General features: G+C 42.6%; 1 protein-coding gene across 1 annotated transcript in view; it reads right to left on the bottom strand.

Moving 5' to 3' along the window:
* LOC143767563 (zonadhesin-like) overlaps positions 1-13,987 on the bottom strand; it is a 316,930-nt gene that overhangs the window by 226,562 nt on the left and 76,381 nt on the right. The gene's annotated exons all lie outside the window — the stretch shown is intronic.

Here is a 13,987-nt window from a genome sequence, read left to right as displayed (position 1 = left end):
ACGTAGCTTTTTAACAAACCATCTAAAAATGACTACTTTTTGTGCACAGTAATAGCTTTACTGTATGGAAAGTAAAGGATCAATGGCTTTAAAAAAAAAAAATTGGGAGCAATTTCATGTTTATAAACAGAAATACAGTAAATCTGTAGAACTCAATGGACAGGCTAGGAATGTGTTGCTGCCTATTGTCAGTGGTTGCTGCATCAACTTCAAAGTATACATTATTATAGGACAGACAAGCACATCAGTCAGTGTTGGACTAGAACTGGCAGTCTCAAAAGCAGCAAAAAAGGCTTTGATAAGTCTTATAGATTGGCTATCTATGTCAAGTGATTGCAGCAAGGCATCATTTTGAGGCCTGCACTGTCACATCTGTTCTCAAATAAGACTTAATTTGCTGGTGTAATTAATGCTTAGTGTAAAACATTAGCAGACTTTTTTTGACAATCCAATAATTACAAATTGAAGATTGTTGGAATTTGCCATATCCACCAAATTTCCTGAAATTCGACACAAATTTGATTCACCAAGAATCAATTCGCTCATCTCTATTTCCTACCAAAAGATGATTGTGGAAGTGTTGTGCCTGGAGTTTGTGGCACTGAGATTTCTGCAGTGTGTTTAGTAGGTGGAAACAAAGTGGTAGAGCCTGGTGAAGTAATTGATGTGTTTAGATTATTTTCATAATGCCACAAAATTTCCCTTCTGTTGCTGCACTTTCAATGTTGAGGAGTGTATAAGTAAATTTTTTACTTTACAATAGCTCATAAACCATGGAGTAAAAGGGAACACGATAATAAAAATAAAACAAACAATTTAATGTGCACGCCACTACTCATTACTCGCCCGAATATCAGTGTACTCGCCGAGCATTTCCGGGATTATTCGGCGGTAACTGGTGTCTCCACCCAGCATTTTTGGTGGACTTTAGAGACCTAATCACAATGCAGGGATTGTCTACCAGGCCATGAAACACCGCAGCCATCTTTGTTGTGGTCGTACAGTGATTGGCTGGCCGCACAGCATCATCCCGGGTATAAGAGACCTGGCGCCACCCTGCTTGCTGCATTCAGCTCCGGAGTCAGCAAGAGTAGGGAGAGCTGCTGCCGAGATAGGGTCAGAATCGTGGTTTTCATCGTTAGTGTAGCTCTGCAACTGTTCAGTCCACAACTTCTCAGAAATCAACAGTCCTTTTTATTGCTAATAGGTCCCGAGATTGCAGTGCTAGGTAGGCAGGGCACAGCATATCCACATCAGTGCAAGGCCTGCAGGCACTATATGTGCGTACATAGCTCCCACTGCATCCCTCCCAAAGCTCCATAACTGTCTGCTGCTGCTTATTTACTATATACCTAGTTGCAGTTTTCATTTTTTGTTCTTTATTCCAAAAATTCACCCCCCCCCCCCCCGCAAAAAAATACAGTCTGTTATGTCAGACTGAGGCCTGGCGCATCTGTTTAAAAATCATAGTTTGTCAGGCATTCGTAGCATAGTTGTGTGTGCTAGCCTTGTTCTACTATATTTTGATATATATAAATTCACCCAAAAGCCAAAAAAAAAAATCAACACAGTCTGGTATGTCAGGCTGAGGGCTGGTGTTTCATTTTTTGAAAAATCGTATTTCCGCAGGTTTACATTAACCAAAAAGCAAAAAACACATTAATACAGTCTGTTAAGTCGGACTGAGTCCTGGTGTATCTGTTTTTGAAAAATGAAATTTCCGCAGTAGCATCGTTCTGTGTGGTAGCCTTGTGCCACTCTTTTTTTTTTTTTTTTTTAAATTCACCAACAAATAAAAAAAGGCTTCATATATCTGCGTGCTCCAAGTTTGGGCATTTTAGTCCGGTTTTCCACTGTTTTGCTGTCTGTGACTCTACTTATATACAGCACTATTTTGCATAAAAAAATACAGGCCACATATTTGTCAGTGTGGTATTTCCGTGACATGCCTCATATATCTGGGTGCTCCAAATTTAGGCATTTTAGTCCGGTTTTCCACAGTTTTTGCTGTCTGTTACTCTACTTATATACAGCACTATTTTGCATAAAAAAATAAAAAATACAGGCCGCATATGAAACAGTGTGGTATTTCTGGAAAAATACTTCTCTTTCAAGTTGTTAAGGCTGCTTCATGACTGTCTTAAATGCTCCAACTACTACTACCACCATCATCATCTTCTGCCTAGATGCAGTCACTGCGCACATAGAAAGTCTGAGGAGCAGAGCGTGAACAGTTGGGCGGTGTTGTACTCTGTCTCGGTATTATGAAGGTGTTTTCTCCTGTCAATAAAAGCGGTACTGCCATAAAGCGAGGAGCCATGTGCCCAATGACCGCCAGAGAGCGAGGCACCATGCTCTCCATGAACGTGAGTACAGCGCACGTGCGCAGTAGAGAGAGACAGTTCATGCTCCGTGTTCAGGTTTGCTAAACACTAATTAAAGGGCACAGAGGACTTTGGGAAAATGCAGAGGGAGTACCTTGCTGACCGTACCAAACTTTGCACTCCTTGTGAGAGTCCACCATGCCTCAGGGCCAGGGCAATGGGAGGGTCTGAGAAATCTCTCCCCGAACTTTGTCACTGTTCCATTGCCTCTGCTGGATTGGAGTTGTGTCTCTCTCACCTGTACTCCTTACTTGGCCAATGACCTCTGACCTCTTCTGCCAGCGTTTTCAGATGGGAATTTTTTAAATAATTCAGCAAGAAGGGCCCTAGGATTCTCCAACATTGTAGTACACCTGTCTGCCTCTGGAATAAGAGATCTAAAGTTCTACTTGTAGCGTGGGTCTAGAAGTGTCAACAACAATCAGTATTGCCTGTCACACAAAATTTTGAGAACGTGAGAGTAACGGGAAAGGCAACATAAACATAAACTCAGCCATGCGTGCAAGACTGCAAACAGTCGATACTTCCGTGTCCTCACCAAGAGGACAACTGACCATGGTCTCCCCCTTCTCCTTGTCTTCACGCCTCCATGACTTTCGACAAACCTCAGTAATATCATTATAAATACATCATTTTAAATACATTCCCCTGTAGTTTTTATCTCCCCAACCTCATTGTAGATTGTAAGGGTACTGTCACACTCTGCAACTTTCCAACGATCACGACCAGCGATACGACCTGGCCGTGATCATTGGAAAGTCGTTGTGTGGTCGATGGAGAGCTGTCACACAGACAGCTCTCCAGCAACCAACGATGCCGAGGTCCCGGGTAACCAGGGTAAAGATCGGGTTACTAAGCGCAGGGCCGCGCTTAGTAACCCGATGTTTACCCTGGTTACCGTCGTAAAAGTAAAAAAAAAAAAACTGTACATACTCACATTCCGGTGTCCTTCAGGTCCCTTGCAGTCTGCTTCCCGCTCTAACTGAGTGCCGCCGTAAAGTGAAAGCAGATCACAGCGGTGACGTCACCGCTGTGATCTGCTCTTACTTTACGGCCGGCAGTCAGTCAGAGCGGGAAGCAGACGGCAAGGGACCTGAAGGACACCGGAATGTGAGTATGTACAGTTTGTTTTTTTTACTTTTACGCTGGTAACCACGGTAAACATCAGGTTACTAAGCGCTTAGTAACCCGATGTTTACCCTGGTTACAAGCGAACGCATCGCTGGATCGCTGTCACACACAACGATCCAGCGATGACAGCGGGAGATCCAGCGACGAAATAAAGTTCCAAACGATCTGCTACGACGTACGATTCTCAGCAGGGTCCCTGATCGCTGCTGCGTGTCAGACACAGCGATATCGTATGGATATCGCTGGAACGTCACGGATCGTACCGTCATAGCGACCAAAGTGCCAATGTGTGACAGTACCCTAAGTTGTCACGAGCAGGATGTTTTTTTTTTTGGTTTAATTATTGTTATCATTATTACTTAGTGTAGATTGTAAGCTGTCACGAGCAGGGTAGTTTTATTTCTGTTTAATTATTGTATTATTGTTATCATTGTTACTTAGAACTGTTGTGTTTGAAACTGTAAATATGTTCACGCTATATAAATAGCTATAAATATTAATATTAGAACACAGAGAAGCTGGATGGAGATGTTAATTATGGCGTCATTGACGCTCACCATCTTGGTGAATTCCTCAAAGTTTTGAAGGATGGTACATATGTCTGACATCCATGTCCACTCCTGAGATCTTATGTGTGAAGTCAGAACTGAATACTGACGGCCTAGTTAATCCTGGTAGTCAACAACTGCCCTCTTCTGCTCACAAATCCTTTCCAAAAGATGCAGTGTAGCGTTCCAATGCATGGGGAGGACATCACACACCAGTCGGTGAGCCAGAAGCTGCAAGTGCTGCAGAAGCACGTCAAGGACGGATGAAGCTCTAGCGTACTTTGTAAAATGGGTATGCAGAGCCTGTACTTTTTCTAGCAAATCTGGCACCTCTGTGTCACTTTTCAGAAAATGTTGAACAATGAGATTAAGCACATGGGCCAGGCATGGCACGTGTGTGAGCTCGCCTCGACACAGAACAGCCACCAGGTTCCAGCCATTGTCACAGACGACCATGGCTGGCTGTAGGTTCAGCTGTGTCAGCCACAGATCTTCCTGCTCTTTCAGAGCTATCCACAAATCTTCATCATTGTACGGCTTGTCACCTAAGCATATTAGCTTCAGCACAGCCTGTTGCCGCTTGGCATCTTTCCTGCAATGTCTCTTCCTTATCTCCAACTACATGACCTGGGCGAACGTGTTCTGTACGGATATAGGCCGGTGAATGTTGGGCAAGAGGGGCTGTGATGGCAATAGTATATTTTTAAAAAAGGTACCCCCATCGTGGAATTGTTTATCAGCTCATGCCCTCCATTACAAGTCTCAGAGACCCATACCCCTACATTGGGCCTACTTCTTAACTCTGTCTCCTGCAATATCTCTTCTTTAACTGCCACTAGATGACCAGGGTGAACGTGCTCTGTACTGTTATAGGCCGGTGAATTTTGGGCAAGGGGGCTGTGATGGCACTATTTTATTTATTAAAAAAGGCCCCCGCATTGGGGAATTGTTTGTCAGCTCATGCCCTCCATTACAAGTCTCAGAGACCCACCCCCCTACATTGGGCCTACTTCTTAACTCAGTTTCTTGCAATGTCTCTACCTTATCTCTGACTACATGACCTGGATGAATGTGTTCTGTACTGATATAGGCTGGTGAATGTTGGGTAAGAGGAGCTGTGATGGCAATAGTATATTTTTTTTAAAAAAGTACCCCCATTGGGGAATTTTTTGTCAGCTCATGCCCTCCATTTCAAGTCTCAGAGACCCACACCCCTATATTGGGCCTACTTCTTAACTCTGTTTCCTGCAATGTCTCTTCCTTATCTCCGACGACATGACCTGGGTGAACGTGTTCTGTACTGTTATAGGCCACAGAATTTTGAGCAAGGGGGGCTGTGATAACAATAGTAAATTTTTTAAAAAGGTAACCCCCCCATTGATGAAACCACATCCTTTTTGGAAAGACTTCATAACATTTGTGAACCTTAAAGAGCTCACTTGAAAAGCTCATTTTTGTGCTACCTGGTTGCTTACATTGGACACAATACACTTCATATAAATTTGATAAAGCAATGCTGTTAGTTTGGCTCAGTAGTTCATTACAAATATTTTTTTGTCCACTATATTAGTTTTTCTCCTTGAGAGCCATAACTTTGCCTGCATCAAATTTACAAATGGCGAATATACAAATGGCGATTTGGAATCCAGATTAAAATACTGTATAGCGAATTCATTCAGACAATTACATAGCTGCATTTCTTGTAAAACATTTACAGATGTGACAGGCAATGCTCATAGTGACCCAATCTTGAGAAATGTTTGTTTATTCATTTCACAAACAGTTCTTAGCCTCTATATGTTTGCTGTTTGTCATTGTAAAACATTAAGGTTTACTGAAACTCTGCCTGTGGTGGTTTGATCTAAATCCTTATGGCTTTTATATTCTAGCGGTTTATGGCCCCTCATCTGATGACTCCATGATATCTCAGTTTCATACAACCTTAAAAGCTGGCCACTTGAAGGGCTGGGTGAAACTAGAGTTACTACATAATGTAAATCACTAGATAAGACCAGAGGAACATGACTAAGACAGATGCCAAAACTGGGGTACCTGTACATGTACAGTGTGCTCATACCTGCATAACTGGGGACGCCCATGCAGTGTAGGTAATCTCCCAGGAGTTCTCTGTCTTGGTGTTGCTTCTCTGATATTCCAGACCAATGATATTTAAAAGCTTCTTATTGATGATGTAAGTATACTGTATGTAGTTAATCTTTATAAATATGTAATCATTATATGCATTTAATCCTTATATGTACTTATTAACCTTTGTATGTTAAGTACATATACAAAAGTGTACGCACTCATACTATTCAATCATACTATTCCTTGAATTTTGTACTTTGCAATAAAATTGCGTAGTATGGCAAGTATTAGCCTTCTTTAGAAAGCCGTATCTGAACCTTTGTGTTAAAAACATGGCAAATAGAATTGCCAAATTCTCCTGTAAATAATTCTGCAAAGAGGGAACCATCATACCATTAAAAAATACAAGTGGATTTTCACGGGCCCATCCAGTATGTGGGTTCAAAGGTGTAATGGGGTGCATAAGACTGACTATGCAGCAGGGCTGGCCTTCTTGCCAATGTGTAAAACAAAGGAGTACGGAGTACAAAATGCATATTGTGAAGTGGATTTTCATGGGCCCATCCAGTATGTGGGTTCCAAGGCATAGTGGGGTGCATATGACTGACTATGCAGCAGGGCTGGCCTTGCTGCCAATGTGTAAAACAAAGGAGTACGGGAGTATAAAATGCATATTGTGAAGTGGATTTTCATGGGCCCATCCAGTATGTGGTTTCAAAGGCTTATTGGGGTGCATACGAATTGGTAGCAGGGCAGGCCTTGCATTCAATGCAACACTTTTTCAGGAGTCCCCCTGGACATCTTATGAAAGGGGTATTGTGGTGCGTCACAATTCTTGGCAGCCCATCCACTCGCAGCGTAGGCTACAACAGTTTATGAGACCCACAGTTTGATAATGGCCCTTTAAGAAGATTAATGCCGCCTGATGCACCAGTAAAAATAGACTCTGTGACTGTAAGAGTCCCTTCTTCGTAAATTAAACAAGATGGGTCTGCTTATGTGTCACACACCACATGGCCAGCTAGGAGTGTTAAATGTTACAATGACATTTCCCAGTGAATGCATTTGTAGTGGTTGAAAGCAATGTTAAAGTTGGAAAATGCTTCAAAAACGCTGCGTCTGAACTAAGCCTAAGTGGGAGAGGAAATTTTTTCGGTCTGGGGTTAATTATTTGGCCTTACAGGCAAGTCATGAACCTGCAAAGGATGTACCTTGACATATTTCCAAGCAAAACCCATTTTAGTTTCGTTTTAGTGTGTTATTTGTGGCACCAGGAAAAATGGCATGAATCTCGGAAAAAATTCTTTAAAGCTGTGAACTAGGAGTCAGGAATGCTTCCAGGGGCGATCACCATGATGTTCCTGTGTCATTTGAGCAGTGTTTCCATCATTTTCAGATGTTTTTAGACCTTAAAAGGACCCCCGTGGGGATCGTGGTAAAAATAGTCGGGTCTGCCATAGACTTACATTGGGCTCGTTGCTCGGGTCGAGTACCCAAGTATTCCAATCTGCTCGACCTGAGCAATGAGCACCCAGGCATTTTAGTGATCGCTCGTCACTATGGCTTATATGTGCATAAATTTAACAGAAATAGATTATCACTAGAAAATTAGTAAATCTGCTGCCATGTAACCCTCCATATTCATGAGTGCGTTTTGTATAACTCCGCACCAACTTTTGATTAACAGCTTTCTCCCTATGCACAGTGTACACAGACAGTTGCCAATCAGAGGTGGGGGCAGGGTAACACAGAGCTCAGCATTCAGGGAACTGGTAGATTTGCAGCAGATAAAACAAGGATTTTACAAAACTGCAGCAAGCCATCCAGTAAGGGATACATCATTGGAATCAGGGTCCCTACCCCTACATCAAATGTAGGAGTAAAACCTTGGTAAACAGATTTCCTGTTCTGACACAGATTAAAAGAAGGAAAATAAAAACTTAGCTTCTTATTAGAAATCGTAATTCTGACTATAATAAAATAGAGTACATTATATAAATGCTTTAATACAGTACAGTTAGAAGTTAATATTTCATTATAACTTACTAGTGGTAGTAGGCTCTGGATTAAACAGGAGGAAAACAGCAGAAAAAAGGAAAATCATAATTATTTGTTATTTTTGAAAGCACATTATTAAACATGAAGAAAACAGTGCATGCAATGGGGGAAATAAGCATTTGATCTCTTGCTGATTTTGTAAGTTTGCCCACTGAAAAAGACATGAACAGTCTATAATTTTAAGGGTAGGTTAATTTTAACATTAAGAGATAGAATATCAAAAACAAAATCCAGGAAATCACATTGTATAAATTTTATATCAATTTGTTTGCATTTTGCAGTGAAAAATTAGTATTTGATCCCTCTGGCAAACAAGACTTCATAGTAGGTGGCAAAACCCATGTTGGCAAGCACAGCAGTCAGACTTTTTTTCAGTTGATGACGAGGTTTGCCCACATGTCAGGAGGAATTTTGGTCCACTCCTCTTTGCAGATCATATCTAAATCATTAAGATTTTGAGGCTGTCCCTTAGCAACTATCCTATTTCTATGGGATTATGGTCTGGAGACTGGCTAGGCCACTCCATGACCTTAATGTTCTTCATTTTGAGCCACTCCTTTGTTGCCTTGACTGTATGTTTTGGGTCATTGTCTTACTGGAAGACCCAGTCACGACCCATTTTTAATGTCCTGGCCGAGGGAAGGAGGTTGTCACTCAGGATTTTATGGTACATGGCTTCATCCATTCTCCCATTGATGCAGTGAAGTAGTCCTGTGCCCTTAGCAGAGAAACACCCCCAAAACATACATTTTCCACCTCCATGCTTGACAGTGGGGACGGTGTTCTTTGGGTCAAAGACAGCATTTCTCTTCCTCCAAACATGGCGATTTGAGTTAATGCCACAGACCTCAATTTTTGTCTCCTCTGATCACAGCACCTTCTCCCAATCACAGAATTATCCAGACGTTCATTGGCAATCTTCAGATGGGCCTACACATGTGCCATCTTGAGCAGGGGGACCTTGCGTACACTGCAGGATTTTAAACTTTCACTGCGTAATGTGCTACCAATGGTTTTCTTGGTGACTGTGCACCCAACTGCCTTGACATTATTACAAGTTCCCCCTGTGTAGTTTTTGGCTGATCTCTCACCTTCCTCATGATCAAGGATACCCCACGAGGGGCGATTTTGCATGGCACCCCAGATTGATGTCGATTGATAGTCATTTTGTATTTCTTCCATTTTCTCACTATTGCCCCAACAGTTGTGATACTTTTGGTTTTGTAGCCCATTCCAGCTTTGTGCAGGTCTATGATCTTGTCCTTGATATCCTTATAAAGCTCTTTGGTCTTGCCCATGTTGTAGAGGTTAAAGTCTGACTGATTAATTGAGTCTGTGCACAGGAATCTTTTATAAAGGTGACTATATAAGGCTGGTTTCACACTTGCGTTTTGATCTGCAGCGTTCTGTCGCAGAAATGCAACATGTAGTAATTTCTAGAGGCGTTTTTTTGCCGCAAAAAAAGTATTGTTGTCTATGTAAACGCATGTGTTTTTAAGCACATGCGTTTGCTTGCGTTAAAAACGCATGCGTTTTTATAGAAAAAAACAAGAATACAAGCGTTAGGGTTAGGGGTAGGGTTAGGGTTTGGATCCCTTTATCACCTTGATGGTGGGGGGTGGCTATCAGTGACCTGGTGACCAGGACATTCTTCTAATAAAAAGCTACCCCTACCCCTAACCCTATCCCTAACCCTAACCCTACCCCTAACCATAACCCTAGGGATCCTAACCCTAACCCTATCCCTAACCCTAACCCTAACCCTATCCCTAACCCTATCCATATCCCTAGCTATTTCTATTTATAGTGGGTTTTCTAGTTGATTTTGATGATTGGCAGCTGTCACACACTTCTCAGCATGCGTTTCAAAAACGCAAACGCATGAAAAAACACATGTAAACGCGTCAAAACGCCACTTTTTTTTACCGCATGCAAAAACGCATGCGTCTAAAAAACGCAGCGTTTGCACGCGTTTACATGCGTTTTTTCAAAACCTGCGGGGTTTTTTTAAACGCTGCGTTTTTAAACACAAATGTGAAAACAGCCTAAGACAACTGTCTTTCATGCAGGTAACGAGTTGATTAGGAGTGTCTAACTGGTCTGTAAGAGCCAGAACTCTTAATGGTTGGTAGGGGAATCAAATACTTATTTCTCAAAGCAAAATGCTAATAAATTTATACAATGTGATTTTCTGGATTTTATTTTTGATATTCTATATCTTGATGTTAAAATTAACCTACCCTTAAAATTATAGACTGTTCATGTCTTTGTCAGTGGGCAAACTTACAAAATCAGCAAGGAATCAAATACTTTTTCCCCCCACTGTAAGAAGTAAAAGTTTTCCTCTGCACTGTGAGCTCGGCTCCACACACTGATGTTAGAGGCCAATCCTGGCTGTGAATCATAATCATTGTCTGCTGGATATGGTTTCGGCTCAGTCTCTGATGTTGCTCCATACATTCACTTGTGACTTGCACTGTACATGTACAGCAGATGCTGGGAAGGAGTTAACAGTGTTGCCCACCTTCAGTGCCATTTTTTTTTTTTACTTAAAGGGAACCTGTCACCTGAATTTGTCGAGACAGGTTTGCGGTCATATGGGCCGGGTTTTCGGGTATTTGATTCACCCTTTCCTTACCCGCTGGCTGAATGCTGGCCGCAATATTGGATTGAAGTTCATGCTGTGTCCTCCTTAGTACACGCCTGCGCAAGGCAATCTTGCCTTGCGCACGTGCAGTATGCTTTGCCCAACTGCGGGCAAAGCCGAAAAGCATTAGTGTGCAAGGGGCCAGCGCACTATGTCCCGGAAGTATTTAGCTGTGTTCTGGGACATGCGCCGGCGCATGCGCACTAATGCTTTTCGGCTTTGCCCGCAGTTGGGCAAAGCATACTGCGCGTGCACAAAGCAAGATTGCCTTCTGCAGGTGCAGCGCCCCAGAGTAACATAGTAACATAGTTAGTAAGGTCAAAAAAAGACATTTGTCCATCCAGTTCAGCCTATATTCCATCATAATAAATCCCCAGATCTACGTCCTTCTACAGAACCTAATAATTGTATGATACAATATTGTTTTGCTCCAGGAAGACATCCAGGCCTCTCTTGAACCCCTCGACTGAGTTCGCCATCACCACCTCCTCAGGCAAGCAATTCCAGATTCTCACTGCCCTAACAGTAAAGAATCCTCTTCTATGTTGGTGGAAAAACCTTCTCTCCTCCAGACGCAAAGAATGCCCGTCACCTTCCTTGGTATAAACAGATCCTCAGCGAGATATTTGTATTGTCCCCTAATATACTTATACATGGTTATTAGATCACCCCTCAGTCGTCTTTTTTCTAGACTAAATAATCCTAATTTCGCTAATCTATCTGGGTATTGTAGTTCTCCCATCCCCTTTATTAAATTTTGTTGCACTCCTTTGTACTCTCTCTAGTTCCATTATATCCTTCCTGAGCACCGGTGCCCAAAACTGGACACAGTACTCCATGTGCGGTCTAACTAGGGATTTGTACAGAGGCAGTATAATGCTCTCATCATGTGTATCCAGACCTCTTTTAATGCACCCCATGATCCTGTTTGCCTTGGCAGCTGCTGCCTGGCACTGGCTGCTCCAGGTAAGTTTATCATTAACTAGGATCCCCAAGTCCTTCTCCCTGTCAGATTTACCCAGTGGTTTCCCGTTCAGTGTGTAATGGTGATATTGATTCCGTCTTCCCATGTGTATAACCTTACATTTATCATTGTTAAACCTCATCTGCCACCTTTCAGCCCAAGTTTCCAACTTATCCAGATCCATCTGTAGCAGAATACTATCTTCTCTTGTATTAACTGCTCTACATAGTTTTGTATCATCTGCAAATATCAATATTTTACTGTGTAAACCTTCTACCAGATCATTAATGAATATGTTGAAGAGAACAGGTCCCAATACCGACCCCTGCGGTCCCCACTGGTCACAGCGACCCAGTTAGAGACTATACCATTTATAACCACCCTCTGCTTTCTATCACTAAGCCAGTTACTAACCCATTTACACACATTTTCCCCCAGACCAAGCATTCTCATTTTGTGTACCAACCTCTTGTGCGGCACGATATCAAACGCTTTGGAAAAATTGAGATATACCACGTCCAATGACTCACCTTGGTTCAGTCTATAGCTTACCTCTTCATAAAAACTGATTAGATTGGTTTGACAGGAGCGATTTCTCATAAACCCATGCTGATATGGAGTTAAACAGTTATTCTCATTGAGATAATCCAGAATAACATCCTTCAGAAACCCTTCAAATATTTTACCAACACTAGAGGTTAGACTTACTGGCCTATAATTTCCAGGTTCACTTTTAGAGCCCTTTTTGAATATTGGCACCACATTTGCTATGCGCCAGTCCTGCGGAACAGACCCCGTTGCTATAGAGTCCCTAAAAATAAGAAATAATGGTTTATCTATTACATTACTTAGTTCTCTTCGTACTCGTGGGTGTATGCCATCCGGACCCGGAGATTTATCTATTTTAATCTTATTTAGCCGGTTTCGCACCTCTTCTCGGGTTAGATTGGTGACCCTTAATATAGGGTTTTCATTGTTTCTTGGGATTTCACCTAGCATTTCATTTTCCACCGTGAATACCGTGGAGAAGAAGGTGTTTAATATGTTAGCCTTTTCCTCGTCATCTACAACCATTCTTTCCTCACTATTTTTTAAGGGGCCTACATTTTCAGTTTTTATTCTTTTACTATTGATATAGTTGAAGAACAGTTTGGGATTAGTTTTACTCTCCTTAGCAATGTGCTTCTCGGTTTCCTTTTTGGCAGCTTTAATTAGTTTTTTAGATAAAGTATTTTTCTCCCTATAGTTTTTTAGAGCTTCAATGGTGCCTGAGTCCTGGTTGCCGCAGTAATATTATTCCTCCACCAGGGGGAGAGATATTACGTCTGGAGGTAATAAAGGAGATCTCCTGTTCAGGTATCACAGCCACACCACACACTTCACACTCCAGTCCACTAGGGGGAGCAAAGGGTTCTATCTATTAGGCCACTCCTCACAGTTAGGTAAAACTGGTGGGTTGGTTAGGAAGTGAGGGAGAAGCGAGCTGGATTCCATCCAGTGAGCATCAGACGGAGTTCCTGGCTGGAGACTGAGAGAAAGGTCTCCAGGCCGAGCTGGCTGGAGCAAGGCCCAGTCAGATCCAGACTACGGTCTGAGGAAGAAGAGGGCCCACGGAGCTGCACCTGCATCCCATGCGGCAGCATCCCAAGAAAGAGACATTGAAAGGAAGCGTGTTCTAGTGAGTGAGAAACAAAGGCATAGCAACAAGTGGATACCAGAGAGGATAGTAGACGTGAGGAGCTGCATCCTTCTGGTGCGCGTTCCGGTAGCCAGAATACCGAGGGAGTAAAGTGCTCTACGCCATTACTTCAGAGACTGGCAGGACAGTCAATTCCAAGTTGGCTGCCCGACCTAAAATACCTAAGGAGACAGGTGACAACTTGTGGGGGTCGGGGCATCTCTAAGGTACCTATAAACAAGCCTCAGGCCATCAGTAATACACGTTTTGTTCTATCCGACCACGGGGAACAGAGAGAAGAGTAACAGCAGTGAGGCTTCATTAGAGCTTAAGCAAGTGAGGACCTACTGTGTTACTGAGCGCATAGGAAGGCTATCGCATTCCACTAGAATAAGGAGACTCTGGATTTGCCTTCGGACTGGCCGGACTCTATCTACCCCGTGATCCAGTGCCTGGGACTGTGGACACTGAAGCCTTCAGTAAAAGGTA

Source organism: Ranitomeya variabilis, chromosome 4 (genome assembly GCF_051348905.1).
Source record: "Ranitomeya variabilis isolate aRanVar5 chromosome 4, aRanVar5.hap1, whole genome shotgun sequence".
Classification (NCBI taxonomy): domain Eukaryota; kingdom Metazoa; phylum Chordata; class Amphibia; order Anura; family Dendrobatidae; genus Ranitomeya; species Ranitomeya variabilis.
This window is presented reverse-complemented; position numbering and strand designations above follow the sequence as displayed.